Below are 17,988 nucleotides of genomic sequence, written 5' to 3' on the forward strand. Positions count from 1 at the left end.
CCCCCCCCCCGCCGCCACTGCCCCTCGCACGGGCCGGCGAGGCGCACTGCGCATGCACCGGGCTCGCCGCCGCGGAGGGAGGGGGCGGCGCATGCGTGGAGCGGGTGGGCGCGGCTGCGGGGGCGCTGACGGGTGGCGCTCGGCCGGCGGGGTCCCGGCCGGCGGTCGTGGGGAAGGGGCGGAGGGGGGGGGATGGCGGGTGCCTGCGGCCTGAGGCGCCCTTTCAGCCCAGGGAAGGCGAGGCAGTAGCAGTCAGCGCTTGACGTTAAGTGCTCTGCCGGAGGAGAAGCGTGCCCTTCTCCCCCCGTTTCTCTTTTCCTCAGCAGGTAGCGAAGGGAGGGGGGTCGCGCCTTGTGGTGAGGAGGGCTGCGGCGGCCGGCTCTCCGCCTCGGCCCCCCCTATCCCCAGGCAGGCCGGCTGACTCGCTGCTGTGGTGGGGAGAGGTAGGTCTGCGACCTTCTCCTTTGTGTTTGCTTCTCGGTTTTAACTGTTGGTTTTTTTTTTTTTTTTTTTATGGAGTGGCGTTCTCCGGGGAACGGCCCAGCTAGAGCCCCGGGAGGCCGCAGCCGCCTCGGTAGAAGCGCAGCCGCGGCCGGCCCCGCACAAACCGCCGTGCTCGTTCGCGCCCTACCAAGCTGTGCGTCCCGCTGCCACCATTTTCACATGGCACGCCACACAAGGGTTTCACAAGATTTAAGTGGATGGGTGCCAGGCAGGGTTTGTGGGTAAAAATCCTGTACAAGCATTTACACCTTCTACTGGCTCAAACGCGACCAGCCTAACATACTATCAAAATTCAAGTATAAGCAAGCATCAGAGTCCCTAAGGATAACATATACAAAATAAAGAAATGACTATACCGTTAAATATATTCCAATTTATACACAAAGAGCCAACTAACCTTCATGAAAGTATTGATGAGACTCTCCTGTGAAATAGACTTGGGATCAGATCTGTAGTCGTTTGTGCTTTTCAACACCTCTGTCAGTAAGTGCAGGGCGTCTAAGAACGTAAAGGTGATCAGAGATCTGGAGAAGACGGCATTTCATATGTCAGAAATCACATGGGAATGAAAAAGCACTGTTAAAATGACAAGCCTAGTGGTAGGACTCAAGAACATTCCCCAGAGCCCTTGGCAGAGGTCAAATGTTCTCTTACTAAAGTAAGCTCAAGTGGGTATGCACAAAGTAAAGAAAAAGGGACATGCAAGTGAATTAAATCTATTACAGTAGATGTAAAAAAACTTCCTTGAGTTTCATTAGTATTTTATAACTTTCTGTCTGAGAAACCTTATACTCTCTCAATCTCTTTTCCTCAGTTGATCATACAGCATAGCCTCACCATGCTTATTTTTAACATTGCATTAATTTCTGTAGTAATAGTTGATGATCTCACCGCAGGAAGATGAAGTAGAAAGTTTCTCATGGAAGATCAGTAGGAAAGACCAAAAAAAAGTACTGGCTTAAAAACTACATTTTTATTTGAAGTTTTTTCTTACAGAATGACTCACCTGCTGATTTTCTGGGCTTTATGGAGAGTCTTCATTAAAAACATCTCGGGTCATTTTGGTTTGGTCTAGCTGGTAGGAGAAGTCTCCCGCTGAGTGGCAGGTTTGTGTGGAATCTTCTGAAACGTGGGATGTCCCAGGCCTGTGTGGGATGATTCTCTGTTAATATGTTGCTATATAAAGCGGGAAAATATTTTCAATCATTTGTACATTTTTCTCCGATGAGGTGGTGGTATTTGCATACGTTTAGTCTTTTGATATCATAGGCTGCACATTTTTTTTTAATGATGCAGCAAAATGCATGTCTCCTTGAGAGCAGATGTGCGTTTTTGTGGCTTGAAAGAGCAATTGTTTACTTGACTGAAAAGCAATGTGCAGTGCAGTGTATACACAGTGCAGTTATTACAGGCAGTGGTACAGAATGTCACAGTAGCAGTTCTGAGTTCAGCATCATTAATGAGGAGTAAAACAGTCAAGTTATATACAGTTTCATTATCAACCTTTAATTAGAAGTCAGAAAATGAAAGTTATGTTTGAACTTTTGCTGTGAAATGGCTGCAGTTACAAAATATACAATTATGTATGAATCTGCCTTGAACAAATTCTTACTATAAAGCTTGCTTTGTTAATAATGAGTTTCTGCTAAAAATAAATAAATGAATGAACGAAGTATCACTGGATCTGCCTTTGAATATATTTTCTCTTCACTGTTGTCTTTTTATACGGTAGGTTAGTATAGATTCCTTGTCATACCTCTCTCCTTTCCCGTTTCTCTAGAAATCTCTCTTTCAAACTGTTTTGCTCAGTTGAGGCATTCCATGGGTGAAATCTTAGTTCTTCTTAGAGCAATAGTCACCTAAGGAAGTATATGTAGGATGAATCTGTCAGTCAGTTGCATGGGACACTTTCAACAATGTCAACTTTCTGAAATAATTTGTATACAGTTTTAAAGAGTTTTGTTACTGAAACAACTTCGATGAGAGAAAAATGTGTTTTCCTGTGTAATGTTTGCTATTGGTGCAGTTTTGAATATCTTCTTCTTTTGTCCCTCTCTTTAGCATTTCTAATCCTCCCATGAACCTTTTGTTTCGTGATTATTGCAGCTTCTGGTTAAGAATGTAATAGTGATGGCACACGTGTAGGATTATAGTCTAACTTAATCCCTGATGTCATCCCATGTATTTTCCCTTCTGTGTCTTCCCTATTCTCTCTCTCACTCTCTCACCCCTCCCCCCCTTATGGAAAGAATAACTTCCAGCTATTAGTTTAATTGGTAGATTGGTTTAACATAGCATTTTAAGAAGTTCTGACCACCTCCATCCACTTATTTCTCTCCTTCCCATTTTGTCCCCTTCCTTTCCTGTAGTTTCCATCTCCTCAGTTCAGATACCATCACTCAACAATTCATTTGGCACAATTGAACATATATTTTTTTCCAGCTGTAGTAGATACTCTTTTGGAGATTCCCAATGTTGTTAGTAACTGCTTGTTCCCCCACTCCCCACAAAAAGATTGCTCTACTACTCACTTGTGACAGGTGGAAAATGAACTTTGTGTGGCTATACTGTAAAATAAGTGCAAACCCCTTTTGTAACGCAGGGAGCAACTTTTGCTTGTTTGTTTGTTTGGTTTTTCAAAACAGTTATTGGATATGCTTACAGGAGGCTTCTGCCAGGCCCTTTCAGTCCTGTCCTCCCCCACCTTTTAAGAGTTTAGTTTCTGCTAAAGATACATTTCTGTCATCAGATACACAGACGCTAATACATATTAAGTAATGTTTTCAGTCTCAGCATTTAGATGTTTTTTAAAAATTCAAGAAGAAAAAAAGATGCATTTCCTTCCTTGGATGACCTCTTGCATGTGATCTTCTCTGCACCAATTTTTTAACTCAGAAATTGTTAGGACCCAGAATATATCTACAAAATATAAAGTCTGGGGAACCATAGCAATCAGACAGTTTCTACTGTAAGTTAAATGTAGAAGTTACATAAACAGACACTGGGCAGTTTATAATTCAGTTACTAGGCTAGTAAAATGTATTTTTAGTTACTGGAAAACTAAATAGGGCAAAAGAACGAGTAATCCTGTGGCACAGTCAAAAGATCTTTAAAATGATTCAGTACCAGCTCTGTTGAAGCACTTGTTATTATTCAAAGTAATGTTGATTTTCAGTTACATTCAAAGCAATAAGCAAAGGGTTGCATGACTTAAATGTAAATGATGGGAAACAATTTAAGACTTGAAAGAGAATATTTGAAATAGTTATAAGGCGGAATGCATGCAGACTGTATGCTGAATGTAATAATGAAATTCTTTATTTAAATCTGTCATAGAATTCATTGGAGTACTGAGGGACTATTATCAGGCTTCCTCTGTAAGGTTTTTGCATACATACGACATTTACCAAGTAGTGGAAAAAACCAAGCATTCAAAATTCCTGGCTGTTTGTTGTGGGGATATGCATGTTTCACAGCTGTTCTTGTAGGGGTTAATACAGACTAGAAGGTTTCTGGTAGAGCTAGGTAACTGCAGAATCAGTGAGATTTAGTTTTTCCCTTTACCTCATTTACTTTTAATAGTGCAAAAATCTGTAAGGTATAGTAGGAATTATGCATATACGATGCATTTTGGTGGGGATTAGCACCCACAAATCTTTTCGGTGCTCTCCAGCAGTAGAATTGCATGAGTTCTTCTGGTTCAGATCCATTGCATCCTCAGCAGGGAAATGGTTAGACTGTCTGTTGAATAGCTGTGGGTAGGGCTAACTGAAAAATCTGTATTCCAGTGTTCTCCCAGAAATCTAGATTTCCAAGTAAATGCAATCTTTTGTAGAAAACTTCTGTTTTAACACAGATTTGTTAATTGACCAAACAGTTGAAAACAGAATGCTCCCCACTTTCTAGATTTTTATTTTCACTGTTTTGGTTGTTAGTTTTGGGGGGGGGGGGGGTTAAGTCTTTTAGAAATAAGGTAAGCGCTAGAATATTGTGTTTTATGTTTAGAATGTGTTTATAAGAAGATTTTTTTAATCGCTATGGGTTAGTATCCACTCTTATACAGTAACATTTTAAGCACTAGAGTGCTCTGAACAGTGTCCAAAGATCAGCTTGTTAAATAAGAAATAAGGAGAGGACACTGGCATTATTTTGATCAATCCCATTTAGATATTGATAAATTATGAAATATCTTAACAAGATTTGTGGACTGAGAGTTTGTGAGAAGCCTTTTTTTTTTTTTTAAGAAAGTGAAGTTATATTCTGAACAAATTAATTTAAAAATTAAAGTTTTACTTTAAAATTTGAAGTTTTTTATATTATACATAGCCATACATTTATTTTTCATAGAGAGCTTTTCATTATTATTCCACTGTAAAAACAACTAGAGATCCAAGTATTGTCATCCTTAGAGACCTGATAGATGTACTTCTAAATGTCTTTATGTTCTGTTTGATATATATAGAAATACTGATGATTTCCTATGCTAAATATCATTTTTGAAAAGTCAATCTGAAGTCATGATCCATTCCTTGTGTGTTATATATCCCCCCCAAAAGATTGTGTAAATGCTGCTTGATTTTACTGATGACACCCAAGCCACATAGAGGAAATCACCTCACTCTTACATAGCTGAGTTTGCAAAACTAACAAGCAGTGTCTATATTAAGCATAAGTGAGTACACATGTGCATCTTTTAGTATGTACTCACATGTTTTTCTTAGTCACTTTTCTGATTGCCGTTTTATTTTTTTTTAATGTAGTAATGTCATTAGAATGTAAAGTTTAAATACGGGTTTTAAATACATTTAGATTTTATAACATGCTAGAATCTAGTGGGCATTTATCAGAACTGTCCTATGGCTGATATCCCCACAACCCAAATTATCTTCACCTACTACAGTGTTCCCACCAGCTATGCAAAGGTGAACAAATTATGAATATAACTAAGACATATCTACTATGATTTTTTGTCTTCTTTAGAAAATATAATAAAAATTAAAATACTCTCTTACTTTTGCTTCCTACCTGAAGGAACCCCTCCTTTACAATTCTCTTCAAAGTGCACAGATTCTCCATATAACAAAAACAGCTTTCACTGAGCCTTCATCTCGTTTTCTCCAGCAACAATGTTGATCCCCTGTCTAATGTTTTTAAATAAACAATCAAATAGTATAACTGAAAGCCAAACTGAGAGAGATGCTTCTTTACCATTAGCATTGAGCCCATATCCTGCATGCTGCTGCTCACTGCTTCAGTGCACCACTTCTCTGTTGGTGTATGTCTGACATTAATTTGCATCGTTATTTGAAGGTGAAGGTGGATGTTTCCTTCATACAAGTACTATTAAATTGGAGAAGCAAAAGGACACTGAAATTTAAATTTTAAATGTCAGGCTCTGAATTGCACTTTAGAGATTGTCAAGTCTGTATATTGCTCGCAGAAGCTGGTCGATGGTAACTTTGTATCTTCTTTGTAGACTTAATCACCATCACTTCTGGTCCAGTGTCTTTACAGCTCCTGAGCAGACACTGCTACTTCAGTCAATGGCAGCTATGGACACTCAGCACTCCTGACAGAAACAGCCCATTCAAATTAAGCAGATTGGGTTTAATATTTCCATTTACTGAATTGAAAATCAGAAGACTAGGAATTAAGTAATATTTGTCTATAAGGTACAGGCACCCAAGATCTAGAGCAAAACCAGCTTTGCCAGGTCGTGATTAGAGCAGATAGTAGCTCCAATGCTTGAAATTTTAGGACTATCATACTATACAAATGTTGGGTGGTTTTTTTTTAAAAAGGTAAGTTTGTATTCTTAATATTTTAGAGAAATGGTATCCTAATGGAATTCAAATACTAGAAAATAATGAGGAAGAAGAAAAATGTGAAAACATCACAGAAATGTTTATAATATTTAATTCATTTAAATTAAATACAGTTTAAACCATGTCTGACTTGTCTGTAAAGTCTAACCTGTTGACATTTGTCTTTAATCATTTACTTTATACAGGATTTTAATATAGCATATCCCTCTTCAGTCTTTCTTATGACAATATGTGAATCTTTTATTCAGCTAGAGCGTGAAGCTACTAGAAGACTCCACATGTCTAGTTGTAACACTAGAACTGGCCAAACTGAAAAGTGGGTATATAATTTGAAAATATTTAAACAAATGAAATTGATAATATTCCTTTAAATGTATATTGCATTTTAGAGCCTGAATATAGCATTACTTAGATTTTATAGCAAATTTATCTCTACATACTTCATGTTGAATCTTCTGAGGGTTAGGGCAGCTCAATCTTTATGACCTAGAAGGAGTAAAAAGCAAGTATGTATGTTTCTGTATGTAATGTGCAGTTCTGATCTAAAACAACTTTAACACTGTAGAATTCTGTATTTGATACGTGAACAAGAAGATTACTTGCAATTTTTAAGGTTTTGTTTTGCCTTTTCAGGGTTTTTTAAGATGATCATGCAAATAATCATGATTGTTAAGGGACATCCTAAATGACACCTATGCATGATACCTATGTAACTCTGTGAGACTTCTTGAATTATATTAGCAAAAGTCAAACCGATTGAAACAGAGTAAACAAAGCTATAGATTATGCAAGAGAAAGAATCTGTCTTCTACTGTTTATAGGCTGAGCAAATGTAAAAGCAGTATAAAAGCAAGCAGATTTCACCCCAAATATATACTGGGCTATTCTACTTCCAGGCATTATTTATTTCTGAAGAGTGACCTGACAGTCTTGTGCAACATTTCTGTAGCATTCGAAAAGAGATCCAGTAACTTCTGTGATGATTAATGGCTGAATATTTTGTACACTTATTAACTGTTCTGACAAGCTCAGCTAAAAAAGAGAGAGAGAGCACACACAAACTGGGTAATAGTTTCTTGTGCAGGCTTGTTTATTAGCATCCATTTAAGAGAGCCAGTTGGTTACTTATGCAACCTCAGCTCAGGTTGCACAGGTGTCACCAAGGACATCACTTTTAAAAAACGGGATTACACAACTGTGATGAGGACATTGTTTGGCAGGGAGAACTTTTGTTACAGGAAGTGAGACATGAGCAAGAAATAATGCTGGGTGACTACAGGAGCCAAGGTTGGGTTTGTGGGCCTGGCAATTTTTGGGGAAACCCCCCTCCCTAAATTCCCCCCCCCGCCCCCCCAAAAAAACCCCAAACTCTCTACATGACTACGTAAAGCATATCTGGTGTCAGAACCAAGGCACAACAAATATGGATTCTTTTTCATACTGTTTTTACAGTAATTTTTCAGAGCAAAGCTATACTTTGAACCATACCTTAAGCCTTTATGCAACAACTTAAGTTTTGCTACTTCTTTATAGACATCAGATTATTTAATCACTTAAGGTTGAAAACAAATACTTTTAGGATTTATTAATGCAAATGGAATGGGTTAATCCACCAATTTTTTAATCCTTCAAATCACCAACAGAAATTGTAACTTTTGTTTACATATATAAAATACACATACATGCAATGTGTATAAACCAGAACATAATGTACTAAAAAATATTAAAACTAGGCTAAATGGAATCTGAAACAGGTTGCAGTGTCTAATGACAAGCAATTATTTAAATAACCATTTCATGCTGTTAGGTTACTCCTTCACCAAAGATGTCACAGTATTCTCCTAACTCTCTGTGTCTGCTTTACTTCAAAACCTTTGAGAAGGAATTTAAATAGTCACCAGACAAGCATAACTAAGATGTGTGCTGACTTTTCAAGCTTTGCCTGTTTCCTGGGGGAAATACTACAGTTCTCAAATCCTAGTAAGCAAGACAGCCACGTTCATTGTTAGAACAACCAGTTCTGCATCTGCTTTTATCTACTTTTGTATGTTATGGAGAAGACATTTGGCTGGGTTGCTTGTAAAAGATGGTACCAGACATAACCAGTAGGATGATAACTGCTATCTAAACATAAAAATATGGGTTGATACAACTAAAATTTAGTTGCTTGAAACTACATAATAGTTGTTGTGTTCCTCATAATTTGTCATTGATAAGTGTAGAAGTAATGTCTGGAGTATAACCTAGAACAGCAAAAAGGTGGCTTCCTATTTGTATGTTGTTACTGGTAAAACATGCACACCTTTTCCTCAAAACAAACAAACAAAAAGTCCCAGGAAAAAAAAAAAGAAACTTTCATGCTGGATGAGGAAAAGCAGTGAAAATGCTTATTTCAAATTAGCTATTTGAGGGTTGCACTTGTTCGTATTTGTCAGATTTAAAGGAGTAGCCTCCGGAAAGGCTACTAGGAGATGTTTTGTAAAAAGTTACCCCAGAAATTATTGAGATCAAGAAAAAAGTTGTAAGGAAGACATTGAACTGAAACTCATCTGAGCTGTTCTTAGATGCAGTTATTTTGCTTACTGGCTCTATTTCTGGGCAACTTAATATAAGATGAAAGGACAAAACTGAATTAAACTATTTTACATCTGCCCTTGACCATGCTAGGTTAAGATGAGAAATGTGAGAGTTTCACTTGGAGATTTTGTAAAAATTCCAGAAGCTTTTAATTTGAAATCATTCCCTTGATAATGACAAGTAAAAGTTCAGAGCCCCACATACAGCCTGGAAAGTAACACGAGCAGCTCACTCAGCTGCTCTGATGCCAGCCCACGACTGGCACGGTGCTAAGTCTGTAGAAGGTCAGCAGTCGGTGGGAGGCACCGTGGGCTGCCAGGTGCCCCAGCCGTGAGCGTGAGGCTGAGGGTGCATTGCAGCTCTTACTGGCCGGTCACCTGGGAAGCAGCTGCTCCCCACCCTAAGCCAGGCAGCTGGCCGAAACCCAGGACTGAGAACTCCTCGGTTTAGCACAGAGAAGACAAAGGGGTGGAGTTTGCAGGGGTATGGTAAAGGTAAGAAGAGGGAGAAGTAGGTGCAAAAGTCTGAGCTGTTATCCCTGATCAGCTGATGAAAGCTGCTGCTGTTTGCAGCCTCTCGCTGGCATCGAGTAGGCTCTTGCTGCAGGTGGCTATAATTAAAGCGCCTGGAAGGTCAGAATCACAAAGATTTGAAGGTTATTACACCGGTGTACTGAAGACCTGATACTTGTATCCTTAACATTAGGCAGTAGCACTGCCCTCATTTGTCAATACTGTGCTGTTACCTCTACAGTGATGCCATTTTCTGATCCTCTGTGTCTTCTGTATTTGCATTGTGAGGTCTGATTTTGAGTTCCATGTTTCAAATTCTGTTAATAGTTTATATTTTCAGTATTTATACTTTGCCCGATTTCCAAGTATGTCAACAAACAAAAATATACTGAAGTACTTAAAATAGAAGTCAGAAGATGATGTTAAAAAGCAAACAATTCTTGGTTTTGATTTAAAAACTAGAAATATTTTCTATGTTAACTAATGTACTTCATAAGTTTCTCATTCTTAAAGGAAGCGTTTCATTTCAGTAAGCAAGCCTTTTAAGTGTATTCAGTATTTACGTTTTCCTCCTTCCCCTCCTGCAAATCTTCTCTGGAAACATTGGAGGCAAACCTCAGTTTTCTGTGCTTTCGGTATTTCTATCTTTGAGCAGCCTTCGCCTTTAAGCAGTCCTAGTGTTAACAAAACAACAAAATTCTTCCACTGCAGCAAAAATGAAATCAGTTTCACTAACTAGAAGTAAAATTACTAGTTGTCATTAATGCAGTTTATTTCATAGGAGTTAAATTTCTTGTCTGCAGTGGTAATCTCAAATAAGCATGAGGGAACTCTCTCCCCCTTCATTATTTCCTTTGCACCATATAACAAAGCTTTTGACTTGATCCTTTCTGCTTTTGTCTTCTTAGGGCGTCTCTGCATGAATGATGCAACTGGATTTATTTATTTGTAAATCAGTGCTAAAAAAAGACAAAACTGCACTCAAAAAGTGCAAATCTTCCAACTTAAAATGCAGAAATTTTATTTGCTTTTGGACAAAGAGTGATTTGCAGGCCGTTTCTGTACCTGTCTCTCTGCTCTGGATTGTGTTTGCAGTCTACCACCTATCTGTTCTTTTTGCTCTGAGGCTTGTGTTGAGCAACCACTGTGTTTACCTGTATGATGTCTGCTTTTCCAGTTTTGGTTTTGGAGGCTAGGTATTCCCCCTGAAGCAGCAATTTCTCCTTTGAACTTCAGAGAAGTACCACCTTGATTCTGAAGTATTTCAGGCTTCTTAGGTAAGAGGAGTCACTTCCAAAACTTCTCGATAGCTTCATGGCTGGTTTGCAGGCTGTAAAGTGATGGCAACAAGAGAATGTTTTGTAAGTACGTACTCTAGATTACCAACACCACAGAAGCTAAAGCAGCCTCATTCACGGTGGTTTGTTATTTCATAATAGTCCACAGTTACCTCCCTATACCTAACCTTCCTGTGTGGCTCCCTGCTTGAGCACATGCTCAATGGACAACACCAGAAGACCCCAAGCCCCACATGGCTTGTGGGTAGTATATTACCCACTGAGACTTTCTGACGTTGTTCATAGCTATAAGAAATTAAAAGGTTGTAACAGAGATTGGCAAGAAAAAAATTTGATCTTACCTGCAGTATGGTGCTTGCTTACTATTGTCCCTAATGGACTAGCAAAAGTTTGGACTACTAAAGAATTAAATATCTAGAAAAATATTTTGAATAATAAATTTAATGAATGTATGAACCTTCGTATTGTGCTTAATTAGATTAACTTAAATTAATTTTTAGTACATGGAGGAAGAGGAGAAAATACTGCATGAAACATTTTTAGTGCAAACTGTTAGAGTACGCTTTGAACTGGAATTATGTAATAGCATGATGGTGGTTAATGCATTATGACAGCAAGTGAAGTGTTATCTTTCTTACAGTATCTGAACAGAGCCAAAAGGAAGTTATGCCTTCCTTCTGACTATTTGCGTGCATATTTATAGTATAATTATGAAATTTTAACTGTCTGTAACACTTTTTCTGACCATAATGGGCTTTTTCCTCTTGTCTTCTCTCAGTGTCCTAACTGCAAGATTATCCTGGTGCTTTGGATTGTAGCAGTTTATATTGAAGAATGAGTTGAACAGAGGTCTAGGGAGCTATATGATGTAGAAATAACATTTCTTGCTCTTTTGGATAGTTACAGGGATGAACTGAATAAGGTAGGATAATAGAAGAACAATACATGACACTACACTTGGAAATCAAAGACTGAATAACATGTCTCTATTCTAGTCATTACTGGTAGGAGATAGAATGACATCTCATTGTTTCCATGAGTTCTGTCTATTCTGATCCAAGTACCCATAGCAGGCCCCCCTGCCTGAGCACAAGGTCTGGCCTTCATCTCTGGTAAATAGAGTGTAGCACTTCTGTGAATAAGTATTATCACACGCGTTTAATGTAAAAGATTCACAGAGTAAAAATCATACTGTAAATTCTTTAGTAAACCGTGACTTGCATCATACTCTTGGAGTTTCTTCTGTTGCATGCAAATTGTGCTAAGTCAGAATAAGAAGCTCACAATATGGCTCCTGGTTTCATAAGAAGGACCTGGCAGTGTTGGAAATAATAATCAAATTGCCTGAAATCCTTTAATTTAGCCAGGCAGAGTAATAAATGACAGAGTTGTCTTGCTCTTTTTATGCCAAGCTAGTTTGCTTTCTGTTGTAGTACCAAACAAACTTGTAAAATTGCTAGTATCTTTCTAGACCTGAACTTTCAGATTATGACCTCTGTCTGAAATGCTGTTCAATACCGAGGCAGTCCCCATCAACTCAGCATCTCTTTTGTCTTATCTCCCACAGGTGTTACTCCAAATGAAGTTGCAGGTGCCGGAGGACAAGTTGAGATCAGCTTAGTTTTTATTGATATAATAGTTTGAGCTCATATTGCATTTACTATAAATTGAACTGTATAATTGCAACCCTTAGGTTTAACACCCCCTCCCCTTTCAGAGCCACAGGAAGTCCAGGTGGTTTGAAGCAAATGACCAGAGGAAGTACTTGTGTGAAGACTTGTCACTGTTTTGTGGTGATAGGGGTTTTTTTTAAGCATTTTTTCCCTCTGTAAATGTAACATTGTAATACTTCAATTACAGGTATCAGAGTTTATTTTGGATAGTTGAAAAACTGGTATTTTGCCATTTAGAAGGTAACTGATCCATTTTAATAGATACACTCATCAATAAGGAATATTTTATATTAAAAATTCAATGAGTATTTCATATTATGAATTCAATAAGGAATATTTTATATTAGAAAATGAAGAAAGTATATTTTATATTAATAATTAAACATAACTATGCTGTGAGCTGTACCTTGTATTTGTTAAGCCAAACCCAATGTCTGTGGCCTTTTTGAAATAAGCAGGGAAAAACTTGATGTGTGTGAGACAGGAGTGTGGAATCAAAGTGACAAAATAAGGTGAGCAAAGTCTGACAGAGAACAATTTGATGATTAGAATTTGAGTTTAATTTGAAATAGTGCATGTTAACGGATGAAGATGCAAAATCACATAGTGGGAGCATTCTGAGCAGTTTGGTAATTGCTTCCTTTTAAATAATAGTTTTGTCAAGTTAGAGAAGTGCTTCATATCTCAAGATTCTGCATTGGCAGTATTTCTTTGCAGACAAGGGGGATAATAAAAGAGGAAGCATGTCAGCATGTCATCCTTACATACAGGTGAGCTCCTAAAGACGTGAAGTAGCATGAGAATACAAGGGGAGCATCTCTTTTCATTATGTGTGTACGCAGTTAAGTAAGGATGTCTTCTAGACCACAGGGTTAAAAATATTTTAAATGATAAATCTGGGAACAGTATCAAATATTCCATGTTTCAATCCCATATCCACCACTAAGTGGCTGTGCAGTATCTTGAGTTTTCCAGAACTCACTTTACTTGCCTGTAAAATGACTTGTGTTTATTTTATGGGCATACCATCAGAGCTACCATGCATTTGCTTCTAAAGCACTTCAAGAAAGCCAGATATCATGTATGCAAATCAATACTGAATACTAACTCTGCCCCTGTAGTAGTTCAGCAGAGGTGATGAAGTGTTTGCTATTTTCAACTGAAAGGTAAGTTACTCTTCTTTATGAAGTGCCCTATGGGCCTGTCATTGAGAAGTAGGTCAGACATGAAAGGAATTTCAGGCCTAAAGCCCTCAGTCTCTTCAACCAGATATTCCACCCTACTCAGTGGGTGGCAAAGCTTGTAGTAAATCCTGGGAGCTAGAAAAAGGAGTTAAGGAGGCTGAGAAACACTTCCCTCCAAAACATTTGAAAAGTAAGAGTAGTAGGGAATTTAGAGTATGACAGTACTCAAGCTACAATATAGCAGTATCAGGACATTATCTTAAATGCTGACAAATTCCTAATCTGCAATTGGTTGAGTGTTTTTAGAGATCTGTTACCTTCATAACCTTCATATGTCCTGAATTCAAGCAATAATTGATAGATCTAGCTACATAAAACTATTGTCTTTGTGCTTTTGTGTGTAATGGCTTTGTGTAATCACAGTACAAAAATGTGTATTTGTTCTGTTTTGTAGATTCTAGAAACTGGGATGCAGGGAAGTAGTATAATTATTCCTGAATCACTGTTTTCTGTATTCTGCATCCGTCAGTTTCATAAATTTGATTCTGTAGAAGGACAGTGAATGTTTTCCTTAATGACCTATCAAATTATACAGTATTGTAATTGGGAAAAAAACCTTCATGGTTCTCCTTGAAACAGTTGCTTACCTTGATAGTTGCAAATATGATTCAGTACACTTTAAGAATCTGTCATGGTATGATTCAGTGATTTTCCCCAGCAGTGAATTCTGCTGGGTGTAGCATCTCCAGTGATGTGGTTTTAGATGTTCTGCACTTTAGCTAAAGGGATCACACAAATGAAATTAGTTTTTTTAGCTCTTCCCAACTGAGTAACCTCAGTGTCTCAAGATCTTTGCATATATTCTTAGCCCTGCTGATTAGAAATGATTAAGCAAAATAATTTGCTGTTTCTTAACAACAGTGCTTAAGGTGAAAATACTGTCTTAGAATCAGAAAAATCCCAGCAGGGACATAACTGTGCCTTAGGAATATGTATCTCAGTATTCTTAAGAAGCCTCTATGTCAGTAGTCATTCCTTTGACCTTTCTATCAGCAGTTGGGCAAGCAAACTGGAATACTAACCATGTGTTTGCAGGAAATTGGGTAGCATCACTCTTCTTGATTAAAATACCAATAGAAGCACTGAGGTGCAAAATAGCTTGCCCAGGGTGGGTGACCAGGGCACTGGGAGATCTGGGAATAGAATGCAGGTCTCCTTGAAACCAGCCCACTCCTCTGCCATGAAGAAGCTCTGCCTTCAGGAGCAAGTTATTTTCTCTTTTTAGATACAAGATCCCTGCTCTTATAGATTTGTTGAGGGGGGGGCTGGGGTGGGGTGGTGTTGTGTTTTTTTTTTTTTTATATTGTGATTACAGAAATAAGAATGAAAGTACTCAAGTGAGAGTCTGCTGCTAGCTAATTTAAAGTCAAACTCGTGACTAGCATCATTGTTGATACAAAGGATCTGCTGTTTCATAGCATCATTGGCTCCATTTTTGTGGTATCCAGAGCTTTTAAAGTACAATTAAAGTAAAGTGGAAGTTAGGAGAAAGGTTTTGACACTCTAGACAAAGCAGAAAGGAAATGCCACTTAACAAGGTATTGATAAAATGACAGATTTTTGTTTTAGGAAGGTAAGACTCTTGCAGGATCAAATCCCGTCACTTGCTTTTAAATCTTTCCATGCCTTATATTCCCATTCACAAAAAGATGGCTCATGGTCTTTCAGCTGACCAAATCCAAATAATTTCCTCCTCCTGCGGTCCAAACTAGTGAGCCAGTTTACTGCAGTGGTTCTTAGTAGACCTTAGCCTAAGCTTGCACTTTGTACTTCTGTGAAGAGAGGTGTGTGGCATGGAATGTGATCTCCTAACAACTTTCCCACTAGAGCAGAGAGGTTCCTTTCCCTCCCAAGGTGCAGAGCAGCAATGCCTGCCAGCTTTTCTTCACTCTAAAGTGAGTTAATTCCTCTTGTCTTGTCAGCTTGAACAACTGCAGCCTTTAGGCTACCTTTCAGCTTTCTCCGACAGTGCCCTTTCTCTTTTCATAGCCTTGTGCATTTGAACAGAGTTTTCCCTCAAGTCACTCACTATCTTTATGCAGATGGCTATTAACCTTTTTGTTCAGTTTTACCTTCACTGAGATCAGACCAATATCTGGGCACCACAGGTGAATATATGAATACACAAATAAACAGCAAATAGACTGTTTGGTAAGCAACCACGGAAGTCAGCCATGTGGTAAAGAAATTTAATATTTGATATCCAGCAAGTTACTTAGAGCAGCCTGTACTTTGTACACAGAAGGATTATACAGCTGATGTAGAAACTTTGGTTTTTGTCAGTTCCCTGATCTGAATGTTTTTAAACTCTCATCCCACTGTTGGTATAGTTTTGCATTTATAATACTGACAATGACTCTGTAGAGGCAGTTATAAGCTTCTAGAACACTGTCATCTGGTGGTGGTTTTAAGTCACAACATTTGGACATAAAAGTAAAAATGGCAATCAAATCAGGCTAGACAAATGCTCTGATTATCCATTTTATTCATATTAATGAATAAATAATTTTTAAAAAATAAATTAATAATTAAAAAAAATTTCGGTTTCTAATCACAGCACTATAAAGGATTTACTTTTCACAACTATTTCTCCTTATCCCATGGGGTGCAGGTACAATAAGTTGTCAGTTTTCACTGCACTATCAGATAAGGTGCTGTCGTTTGTAACCTTTGTGCTGAAGTAAAGATCAAAATACTTCCTAACTGAAACTGATTGCCTGTGCATTTATGTATGGTACACTCTCTGACTGCTTTAACATCAACATTAGTATTTTGAATTTTATGGGTAGGAGTAAAAACTACAATTACTACCAAATGCAACATTCCATAAACTGTCTATAAAAACAGTGGTGTGTATATAAGCTCTGGACAGTAGCTCCTGTTACATGATTAGTGCTGCCTTCTGCTTAGGTTTGTTTACTCTATCACCAGTTCATGTTCATTTATTTTTGAAGTAAATCCCTCAATATCAAATATTATCTAGTAGGAATAATAAGAATATTTTGTATTGGTCATTATTTTAACAGCACGATGATGATGTAAAGAAAAATTCAAACATGGCAAACCTCCTTTCCAAACAAAATATGAACCAACATTAAAAAGTTATCAGGAATGCTACATATGTTATGTTGCTTTCTTTTATGTCTTTTCATATTTGTGATGGATGACTGGATTGAAAGAACTAGCTGCTAGCAAATTCATACATTTTTCACAAAGTAATTGGAGTTGTAGGTGTGGAAAAAGAGTATTGAAAGCCATATTCATAATTTATGTCCATGGGTTTTTTTGTGACTTCCAGAAAGCTGCAGTAACTTAAAAGACAGCATTTTAAAAATCAGATTAGAGTGGCTGGAGGCTATACGCATGAATACTTCAACCATCATTAGCAACTAAGTTAGTGGTTGAGATAGTATCAATTCTTTCAGTAACAGAGTTGCTTGTTAGCTGAACTTCAAGTAGCACTTAGTGGGATTACTTCAGTTTAAAGTGAAGCAAATTGCTCAGCAAAGACTATGTTCATGAGCAATCTGAAATAACTCCGGCAACATAAAGCTAGCCAGCTCCTGCCTGCTTCTGTCTCTCTTGCAGCAGCTCCTGTACTCAGGGGACTCAGCGCAGTAAGTCAGCAGACAATTATTTGCTCTTTTGTCAGGTTAGTTTTCTGCAGACTCAACACACAGAAATGACTAAGGGAAAGGTCTGAAAAGCACCGGAGCTAGCACAAGGCAAGGAATGGGACTGCAGGGATGTGTGGGCCACTGTTGCTGACAATTAGAGAAGTCTAGACTGCTATGAAAACAGTCTTTTAGATCTATGCTCTATTCCCTTTCCCACAGAAATACATTAACGACTGCTACAGATTTAATTTTGAACAGACCTTTATTCATAATTATCTACCATAACCAGTGCTGTTTGCAGATGCACATTTATCTTTCACAGACAGTACTGTAATGTCGTATTTCTCTTGTTTAGCATATGTTAACTGGTATACTTAAGGAAGATGAAAGAGGAGGGGCAAATCTTCACTCTGAACTACTACTTTTAACTTCACAAAGAAGTCAACTAAGATAAGATCGACCTTCTAGAAATAAGGTACTATTCAGTTAAGTAAGCGATTTCAACACTCTCTGTGTGTGTGTGTGTGTCTCTAAGAATATGGTTCCAGACATTTCTGTGGGGTTTAGAGTACATGCTTTGTATATTGCAATGTTTTAATCAAACTTGCCCAGGTGCTAAAACACTTAAAGCCCTTCTAGAAGGCTTATGATAGTATTTTGCGGAGTTACCTTATATATCTTCAGAAATTGTATACTACTGCTTAATGTGGGATACCACTTTGTATTATCTGAGCAACA

At 38.0% G+C, this 17,988-nt stretch overlaps 1 long non-coding RNA gene across 1 annotated transcript; it reads left to right on the forward strand.

The window, feature by feature from the left end:
* The first annotated feature begins 4,796 nt into the window (after positions 1–4,796).
* LOC115339091 lies at positions 4,797–16,750 on the forward strand. The gene is made up of 2 exons (XR_003922637.2): positions 4,797–11,638; positions 12,284–16,750. It is a non-coding gene; the product is annotated as an uncharacterized LOC115339091 (long non-coding RNA).
* Positions 16,751–17,988: the final 1,238 nt, after the last annotated feature.

This window comes from Aquila chrysaetos, chromosome 3 (assembly GCF_900496995.4).
Source record: "Aquila chrysaetos chrysaetos chromosome 3, bAquChr1.4, whole genome shotgun sequence".
NCBI lineage: Eukaryota > Metazoa > Chordata > Aves > Accipitriformes > Accipitridae > Aquila > Aquila chrysaetos.